Here is a 10,481-nt window from a genome sequence, read left to right as displayed (position 1 = left end):
GAACGATGATGGAAGACTTAGCCGATGCAAACCACGAAGTTTTATAAGTAGCGTGGAAGACGGAAGAGCACACAGCCATGAAAAGGACAGAAGGACAAGAAAATGACGGGAGCGTACGGGCCACGGAAGGGAACTAGATATAAAGACACCCCAGCATGCTGAAAAGCACGGGCTACGAAAGAGCACGCACGCTCGAAGCCACGGTAGAACACGTAACGGTAAGAGTACACGGACAGAAATTCTCCCGTAGCACCACGGCTAAACACGGAACACAGTCGACCGACCAAACATGGACAAGAAAATGACGGGAGCGTACGGGCCACGGAAGGGAACTACATATAAAGACACCCCAGCATGCTGAAAAGCACGGGCTACGAAAGAGCACGCACGCTCGAAGCCACGGTAGAACACGTAACGGTAAGAGTACACGGACAGAAATTCTCCCGTAGCACCACGGCTAAACACGGAACACAGTCGACCGACCAAACATGAAGCCGCGAAGACCATTACCGGGAGGTTGTCGAGGTTTGAAACACGATACCTAGGTAGGGCCGGAGCTCACTGGGAAGCGCGATACTACTGTAGATAGCGAAAGCTTGGACGACAGACCAACCGCGACACCAAGAGATAGCACGGTAGCATGGACGATAGGACAGCCACTAAAACATGGGAGATCAAGCCGCCACGGGAAATCACCGAGCCACTGAGCACAATAGCGCTGTAGAACCTGAGATCGCCGCGGCACTGACGACGATACTTCATTAAAACACGTTTACCTGGACGGCCGACCAGCCACAAAATCGCGGGGAGGTGGGCGCTTGGGGTGACCCGACTGCACACTGTGGAGCACGTTGCCATTGTAGAACACGATAACACGGACAATGCAGATACACTACGTGAGCACAATACCATAGACAGCATTACCACACCGTGATTGCACGATAGCGTGATACCGCGGTCGATGGAACCTCACCTGGAGAGCTCGATACACGGGCGACGGAACAACACGACTGCATGGAGTCACCAAACCACGGAATAGCACACTTCGGCTAGAGCACCGGCGATGGAAGGCCAACGACCACGAAATAGTATCTACCACGAAGCCAGTGCAACCCACATAAACGTTTGAGAACAGAGAAAAGTTAGCATTTACGAAAAGGCCGTACTAAAGCGCATGAACCCACAAGAGAGAGAGGACATAACCGCTGAACAGCGTGGGCCATGGGTGAGCAGGAACCACGAAGCCGGAAAGAGCACGAAAGAGCATGGGCCATTGAAGAAAACAACACCCAACGTGTAGTACGGGGTAACGGAAACGTTCCAAACCACGATATTATACGGGGCCGAATGAGACTACGGAAAGGCAAGTGGTTAAATACACGATGCCAAGATCTACGGGGTGAACCACGCTCTCAAAACACGCGACACCAAGAAGCACTAAAGTTGTGGCCACCGCATCTCCAACAAACCATGCCACTCCGCCGCGTAGCGGCGGCGAACGGCTAGTCTTACCCCTCTAGTGGAGTGTGGTCTGCGTCCGTCCGTCCGTCCGTCCGCGGCTAGGCTTAATAAAACTCACGCTTATACGCGCGTTCTACTGGCTGCCGAGCGCAGCGAAGGCGGCGTCGATTGGCTAAAATCGCATTATGTGGTGTACACACTGTATGTGGTCAACACATCGTACTTAAATGCAGCATTCAAATTTCATTTTGCTCTCATTTTCAGCTGCGGCTCGCAAGGCCACGTAAAGGGCACTGCCAGTGCACGTGTTAATTAGCATTAATAGGAGGCGCCGACGTGCACACACATACAATATCGTCGTAGGAGCTGTTTAAAATTTTTGTAGGTCCTGGTGACTTATATTTAGGCCTCAATCGAAACTTCAGTAGCTATTGGATATATAGCGATATTTTAGGCTTCATAGTACTTTTCTAAAAATTAAACTTACAATACTGTTTTGAGTAGTACTATTATCAAGACAATTCCAATTTTTCCTTGCAGCTATTTGTAGTACAGTAATAGTACACACAATTATTATATCAGCGTTGTATAATAAATAACAATTGTATTACTATTAATAATGTGAAAAACGTAAAATATGACTATTGTGGCTTACACCTCAGCATTCCACACTGCCTCCGGGAAAAAGTGTCATCTTTCTTTGTATTTGCGCGCGTAGTGTCCGACCTTAAGAGATTGTGTAAGCTGTCCAACAATATATGCTGCGTACATCAAACAAAATGGGAACGGCGTTTGTGATTAAGTTAGCGCGGAGGCACGTGACTAGGCAAGAACACGAAAACGAAGTAACCCCGACCCACACTATGTAGACGATGGGATAGACGAGCAACACGAGACACGGAAGGATGGACGATGATGGAAGACTTAGCCGATGCAAACCACAAAGTTGTATGCGTAGCGTGGAAGACGGAAGAGCACACAGCCATGAAAAGGACAGAAGGACAAGAAAATGACGGGAGCGTACGGGCCACGGAAGGGAACTACATATAAAGACACCCCAGCATGCTAAAAAGGGTGGCTACGGAAGAGTACGCACGTTTGAAGCACGTAGCGGTAAGAGTGCACTGACAGCAACTCTCCCATAGCACCACGGGAAGAGCACGGGAGCACGGTCGACGGACCAGGCATGAAGCCCGTGGGAGACCAAAAACGGGAAATCATCGAGCATTAGAGCACGATATCAGAGTAGAACCGGATCTCACCGAGCCAGGGAGCACGATACTACGGTAGCTAACAATCACACGGACGACAGACCAGCCGCGACACCACAAGCTAGCACGATAGCATGGGCTGTGCCATTAAGCCATGGGAGAACGCAGCCGCAGAGCTATAGACGAAAAATCACCGAGCCGCGGAGAGCGATACCAGTGATGAACCTGAGCTTACCGAGCCACGGAGGACAGTACTACATTAGAACTAAATTGCACGAACGGCGGGCCAGCCACGAAATAAACGGGGAGGTGGGCGCTTGGGGTGACCCGACTGCACACTGTGGAGCACGTTGCCATTGTAGAACACGATAACACGGACAATGCAGATACACTACGTGAGCACAATACCATAGACAGCATTACCACACCGTGATTGCACGATAGCGTGATACCGCGGTCGATGGAACCTCACCTGGAGAGCACGATACACGGGCGACGGAACAACACGACTGCATGGAGTCACCAAACCACGGAATAGCACACTTCGGCTAGAGCACCGGCGATGGAAGGCCAACGACCACGAAATAGTATATACCACGAAGCCAGTGCAACCCACATAAACGTTTGAGAACAGAGAAAAGTTAGCATTTACGAAAAGGCCGTACTAAAGCGCATGAACCCACAAGAGAGAGAGAGGACATAACCGCTGAACAGCGTGGGCCATGGGTGAGCAGGAACCACGAAGTCGGGAAGAGCACGAAAGAGCATGGGTCATTGAAGAAAACAACACCCAACCTGTAGTACGGGGTAACGGAAACGTTCCAAACCACGATATAATACGGGGCCGAATGAGACTACGGAAAGGCAAGTAGTTAAATACACGATGCCAAGATCTACGGGGTGAACCACGCTCTCAAAACACGCGACACCAAGAAGCACTAAAGTTGTGGCCACCGCATCTCCAACAAACCATGCCACTCCGCCGCGTAGCGGCGGCGAACGGCTAGTCTTACCTCTCTAGTGGAGTGTGGTCTGCGTCCGTCCGTCCGTCCGTCCGCGGCTAGGCTTAATAAAACTCACGCTTATACGCGCGTTCTACTGGCTGCCGTGCGCAGCGAAGGCGGCCTCGATTCGCTTAAATTGCAATATGTGGTGTACACACTGTATGTGGTCAACACATCGTACTTAATTGCACCGTTCAAATTTCATTTTGCCCCATTTTCAGCTGCGGTTCGCCACCTCACACGAAGGGCGCTGCCTGTGTGCACGTTAGCTAGCATTAGTAGAAGGCGCCGATGAGCACACACGTACTATATCGTTGTAGGAGCTGTTGAAAAAAATTGAAGGCCCTGTTGACCTATATTTCGACTTAAACTGGAGACTTAGTACTTATTGGAAATAGAATGATGTTTAGGCTTCGTAGTACTTTTCTAATAATTACACTTACATATTTATTTCTGCGTAGTACTATTCTAAATAGTTCTCATATTTTGCTTGCAATTATTTGTAGTAGTAGTAGTACACATCATTTTTTTTCAGCGTTAGATAATAAATCACAATTGTATTACTCTAGCTAATAATGTGAAAACTTTAAAATATGACTATTGTAGCATACACCCCTGCATCCCGCACTGTACCTGGGAAAAAGTATCATCTTCTTTTGTAGTAGTGTGCGACCTTAAGAGATTGTGTAAGCTGTCCAACAATATATGCTGCGTATATCAAACAAAATGGGAACGGCGTTTGTGATTAAGTTAGCGCGGAGGCACGTGACTAGGCAAGAACACGAAAACGAAGTAACACCATGCCACACTGTGTACACGATGGGATAGAAGAGCAACACGAAGCACGGAAGGATGGACGATGATGGAAGACTTAGCCGATGCAAACCACAAAGTTGTATGCGTAGCGTGGAAGACGGAAGAGCACACAGCCATGAAAAGGACAGAAGGACAAGAAAATGACGGGAGCGTACGGGCCACGGAAGGGAACTAGATATAAAGACACCCCAGCATGCTGAAAAGCACGGGCTACGAAAGAGCACGCACGCTCGAAGCCACGGTAGAACACGTAACGGTAAGAGTACACGGACAGAAATTCTCCCGTAGCACCACGGCTAAACACGGAACACAGTCGACCGACCAAACATGAAGCCGCGAAGACCATTACCGGGAGGTTGTCGAGTATTGAAACACGATACCAGGGTAGAGCCGGAGCTCACTGGGAAGCGCGATACTACTGTAGATAGCGAAAGCTTGGACGACAGACCAACCGCGACACCAAGAGATAGCACGGTAGCATGGACGATGGGACAGCCACTAAAACATGGGAGAACAAGCCGCCACGGGAAATCACCGAGCCACTGAGCACGATAGCACTGTAGAACCTGAGATCGCCGGGCCACTGAGGACGATACTTCATTAAAACACGTTTACCCGGACGGCCGACCAGCCACAAAATCGCAAAGAAACGCTTCTGGAGACCACGATTTCACACCGCGGAACACGGAACCATCGTAGAACGCGATAACATTTGCAAAACATATATACTATGCGATCACGATAGCATAGACATCATAACCACATTGCGATTGCACGATAGCGCGATAACGCGGTAGATGGAGCCACCACAGGGGTGCGCGACACACAGACGACAGAAAACTTCGGAGGTTCACCCATTGACGAGGGTACCAGAAATGGAACGCTATCGACCATGAATGATTATGGACACGAAGCCTGTGGAATCCACGTAAACCCTTGAGAACACGGAATATCTAGCAGCCACGAAAGAGGGTCGTACTACGGGAGCGCATGAGACCAAAGGAGCTAGCGCACAACCACTCAGCACTGTGAGAGAATGAGTCCACAAATCCAGGACAATCACTAAGCAGCATGGGCCACGGGTGAACAGGGAACCACGAAGCCAAGAAGATCACGGAAGAGCGCCGGCCACTGTAGAACATGACATCCAACCTGTAGTACGAGGTAACGGAAGCGTACCAAACAACGATAACGTACGGGTCCACATGAGACTACGGAATGGTAGATGGTTAAGTACACGAAGCCAAGCGCTACTGGGGTGAACGTCGCTAATAAAGTACGCGACACCAAGAAGCACTTAAATTTGCGGCCACCGCATCTCCAACAAGCCATGCCACTCCGCCGCGTAGCGGCGGCGAACGGATAGTCAATCGGCATTGTGTTTTGTACACACTGTATGTGGTCAGCACATCGTACTTACATGCACCGTTCATATTTTATTTAGCTCTCATTTTCAGCTGCGGTCTGCAAGGCCACGCAAAGGGCGTTGCCTGTGTACGCGTTAGTTAGCATTGGTATAAGGTGTAGATGAGCACACACGTAGTATATCTTCGTAGGAGCTGTAGAAAATATTTGTAGGCTTTGGTGACTTTTATTTCGGCCTCAATCGAAACTTTAGTACTTATTGAATATAGAATGATTTTTAGGCTTCGTAGTAGTGCTGTACTAATTTAACTTACAATATTATTTTGCTTAGTACTATTATTAGGGCATCTCATATTTTTGCTTGCAGTCATTTGTAGTAGTAGTAGTAGTAGTACATAAAACTATTATATCAGCGCTTGATAATAAATCAGAATTTTACTACTATTAATAATAATGTGAGAGCTTTAAAATATGACTTTTGTGACTGTGCCCCACACTGCCTCCAGGAAAAAGTATCATCTTCCTTTGTATTTGCGCGTGTAGTGTGCGACCTTAAGATATAGTGCGAGCTTTCCAACAATATATGTAGCGTACAAAAAAAAATGGGAACAGTGTTTGTGATTAAGTTAGCGCGGAGGTACGTGACTAAGCAAGAGCACGAAACACGAAGTAACACCATGCCCCATTATGTACATGATAGGATAGAAGAGCAACACGAAGCACGGAAGGTAATGAACGATGATGGAAGACTTAGCCGATGCAAACCACGAAGTTTTATAAGTAGCTTGAAAGACGGAAGAGCACGCAGCCATGAAAAGGACAGAAGGACAAGAATATGACGAGAGCGTACGGGCCACGGAAGGGAGCTAAATATATTGACACCACAGCATGCTGAATAGGACAGCTACGGAAAAGCACGCACGTTCGAAGCCACGGTAGAGCACGTAGCGGAAAGAGTGCACTGACAGCAATTCTCCCATAACACCACGGTAGAGCACGGAGCACGGTCGACGAACCAGACACGATGCCGCGGGAGGCCATAAACGAGCAATCACCGAGCCATCGAGCACGATACCAGTGTAGAACCTGAGCTTACCGAGCTGCGGAGGAGAGTACGACATTAGAACACGATGGCACGGACGGTGGCCCAGCCACAAATTTCACGGGGGTGCTTGAGTGACCACGATTGCACACCACGGAGCACGAAGCCATTGTGGAGCACGATAATTTACGGAAAACGCAGATGCACTACGCGAGCACAATACCTTAGACAGCATTACCACACCGGAGTTGCACGATAACGTAATAACGTAGTCGAAGGAACCTCGCCAGGAGAGCACGATACACGGGCGGTGGAACAACACGACTGCGCGAAGGCACCAAACCACGTAATAGCACCCTTCGGCTAGAGTACCAGCGATGGGAGTCCAACGGCCACGAAAGACCATGTATTACGAAACCGGTGCAGCCCATGTAAACGGTGAATACCGGGAATAGGTAGAAACAGGCCGTACTGGAGAACATGAACCCAAAAGAGAGGGCGCAAAGGGACTAAGCAGCATGGACCACGGACGAGCAGGAAGCCACGAAGCCAGGAAGATCACGGAAGAGCGCCGACCACTGAAGAACATGACATCCAACCTGTAGTACGGGGAAACGGAAAGGACAATATTTAACGGGTCCACATGAGATTACGGAAAGGTAAGTGGTTTAGTAAACGAAGCCACGACATACTGGGGTGAACGACGCTCACAAAACACGCGACACCAAGAAGCATTAAATTTGTGGCCACCTCATCTCCAACAAACCATGCCACTCCGCCGCGTAGCGGCGGCGAACGGCTAGTCTTAAACATCTAGTGCAGTGTGGTCTGCGTCCGTCATTCCGTCCGTAACGGGCTAGGGTTAATAAAACTCACGCTAATACGCGCGTTCTACTGGCTGCCGAGCGCAGCGAAGGCGGCCTCGATTCGCTAAAAAGCTGCCGAGCGCAGCGAAGGCGGCCCCCATTGGCTAAAATCGGAATTGTGTTTTGACCACACTATATGTGGACTACACATCGTACTTAAAAGCGCCGCTTAAATTTCATTTTGCTCTCATTTTCAGCTGCGGTATGCAAGGCCACGCAAAGGGCGCTGCCTGTGTACGCGTTAGTTAGCATTGGTATAAGGTGTAGATGAGCACACACGTAGTATATCTTCGTAGGAGCTGTAGAAAATATTTGTAGGCTTTGGTGACTTTTATTTCGGCCTCAATCGAAACTTTAGTACTTATTGAATATAGAATGATTTTTAGGCTTCGTAGTACTTTTTTAATAGTTAAACTAAGAAAACTGTTTTGCGTAGTACTATTCTAAAGACATTTCATATTATATTTTTGCTTGCAGATATTCGTAGAAGTAGTACATAAAACTATTATATCAGCGCTTGATAATAAATCAGAATTTCACTACTATTAATAATAATGTGAGAGCTTTAAAATATGACTTTTGTGACTGTGCCCCACACTGCCTCCAGGAAAAAGTATCATCTTCCTTTGTATTTGCGCGTGTAGTGTGCGACCTTAAGATATAGTGCGAGCTTTCCAACAATATATGTAGCGTACAAAAAAAATGGGAACAGTGTTTGTGATTAAGTTAGCGCGGAGGTACGTGACTAAGCAAGAGCACGAAACACGAAGTAACACCATGCCCCATTATGTACATGATAGGATAGAAGAGCAACACGAAGCACGGAAGGCAATGAACGATGATGGAAGACTTAGCCGATGCAAACCACGAAGTTTTATAAGTAGCTTAAAAGACGGAAGAGCACGCAGCCATGAAAAGGACACAAGGACAAGAATATGACGAGAGCGTACGGGTCACCGGAAGGGAGCTAAATATATTGACACCACAGCATGCTGAATAGGACAGCTACGGAAAAGCACGCACGTTCGAAGCCACGGTAGAGCACGTAGCGGAAAGAGTGCACTGACAGCAATTCTCCCATAACACCACGGTAGAGCACGGAGCACGGTCGACGAACCAGACACGATGCCGCGGGAGGCCATAAACGAGCAATCACCGAGCCATCGAGCACGATACCAGTGTAGAACCTGAGCTTACCGAGCTGCGGAGGAGAGTACGACATTAGAACACGATGGCACGGACGGTGGCCCAGCCACAAATTTCACGGGGGTGCTTGAGTGACCACGATTGCACACCACGGAGCACGAAGCCATTGTAGAGCACGATAATTTACGGAAAACGCAGATGCACTACGCGAGCACAATACCTTAGACAGCATTACCACACCGGAGTTGCACGATAACGTAATAACGTAGTCGAAGGAACCTCGCCAGGAGAGCACGATACACGGGCGGTGGAACAACACGACTGCGCGAAGGCACCAAACCACGTAATAGCACCCTTCGGCTAGAGTACCAGCGATGGGAGTCCAACGGCCACGAAAGACCATGTATTACGAAACCGGTGCAGCCCATGTAAACGGTGAATACCGGGAATAGGTAGAAACAGGCCGTACTGGAGAACATGAACCCAAAAGAGAGGGCGCAAAGGGACTAAGCAGCATGGACCACGGACGAGCAGGAAGCCACGAAGCCAGGAAGATCACGGAAGAGCGCCGACCACTGAAGAACATAGACATCCAACCTGTAGTACGGGGAAACGGAAGGACAATATAAACGGGTCCACATGAGATTACGGAAAGGTAAGTGGTTTAGTAAACGAAGCCACGACATACTGGGGTGAACGACGCTCACAAAACACGCGACACCAAGAAGCATTCAATTTGTGGCCACCTTCTTTCTCCCACAAACACTCGTCCCGACGCCGCGTTGCGGCGGCGAACGGCTAGTCTTAAACATCTAGTGCAGTGTGGTCTGCGTCCGTCATTCCGTCCGTAACGGGCTAGGGTTAATAAAACTCACGCTAATACGCGCGTTCTACTGGCTGCCGAGCGCAGCGAAGGCGGCCTCGATTCGCTAAAAAGCTGCCGAGCGCAGCGAAGGCGGTCCCCATTGGCTAAAATCGGAATTGTGTTTTGACCACACTATATGTGGACTACACATCGTACTTAAAAGCGCCGCTTAAATTTCATTTTGCTCTCATTTTCAGCTGCGGTATGCAAGGCCACGCAAAGGGCGTTGCCTGTGTACGCGTTAGTTAGCATTGGTATAAGGTGTAGATGAGCACACACGTAGTATATCTTCGTAGGAGCTGTAGAAAATATTTGTAGGCTTCGGTGACTTTTATTTCGGCCTCAATCGAAACTTTAGTACTTATTGAATATAGAATGATTTTTAGGCTTCGTAGTAGTGCTGTACTAATTTAACTTACAATATTATTTTGCTTAGTACTATTATTAGGGCATCTCATATTTTTGCTTGCAGTCATTTGTAGTAGTAGTAGTAGTAGTACACATAAAAAATTTCAGCGTTAGAAAATAAATCACAATTGTATTACTTTTAGCTAATAATGCGAAGCAGTAAAATATGACTTTTGTGACTGTGCCCCACACTGCCTCCAGGAAAAAGTATCATCTTCCTTTGTATTTGCGCGTGTAGTGTGCGACCTTAAGATATAGTGCGAGCTTTCCAACAATATATGTAGCGTACAAAAAAAT

This window comes from Phytophthora infestans, genomic scaffold (assembly GCF_000142945.1).
Source record: "Phytophthora infestans T30-4 supercont1.48 genomic scaffold, whole genome shotgun sequence".
Taxonomy (NCBI): Eukaryota; Oomycota; class Peronosporomycetes; order Peronosporales; family Peronosporaceae; genus Phytophthora; species Phytophthora infestans.
Note: the sequence above shows the minus strand (reverse complement) of the source record.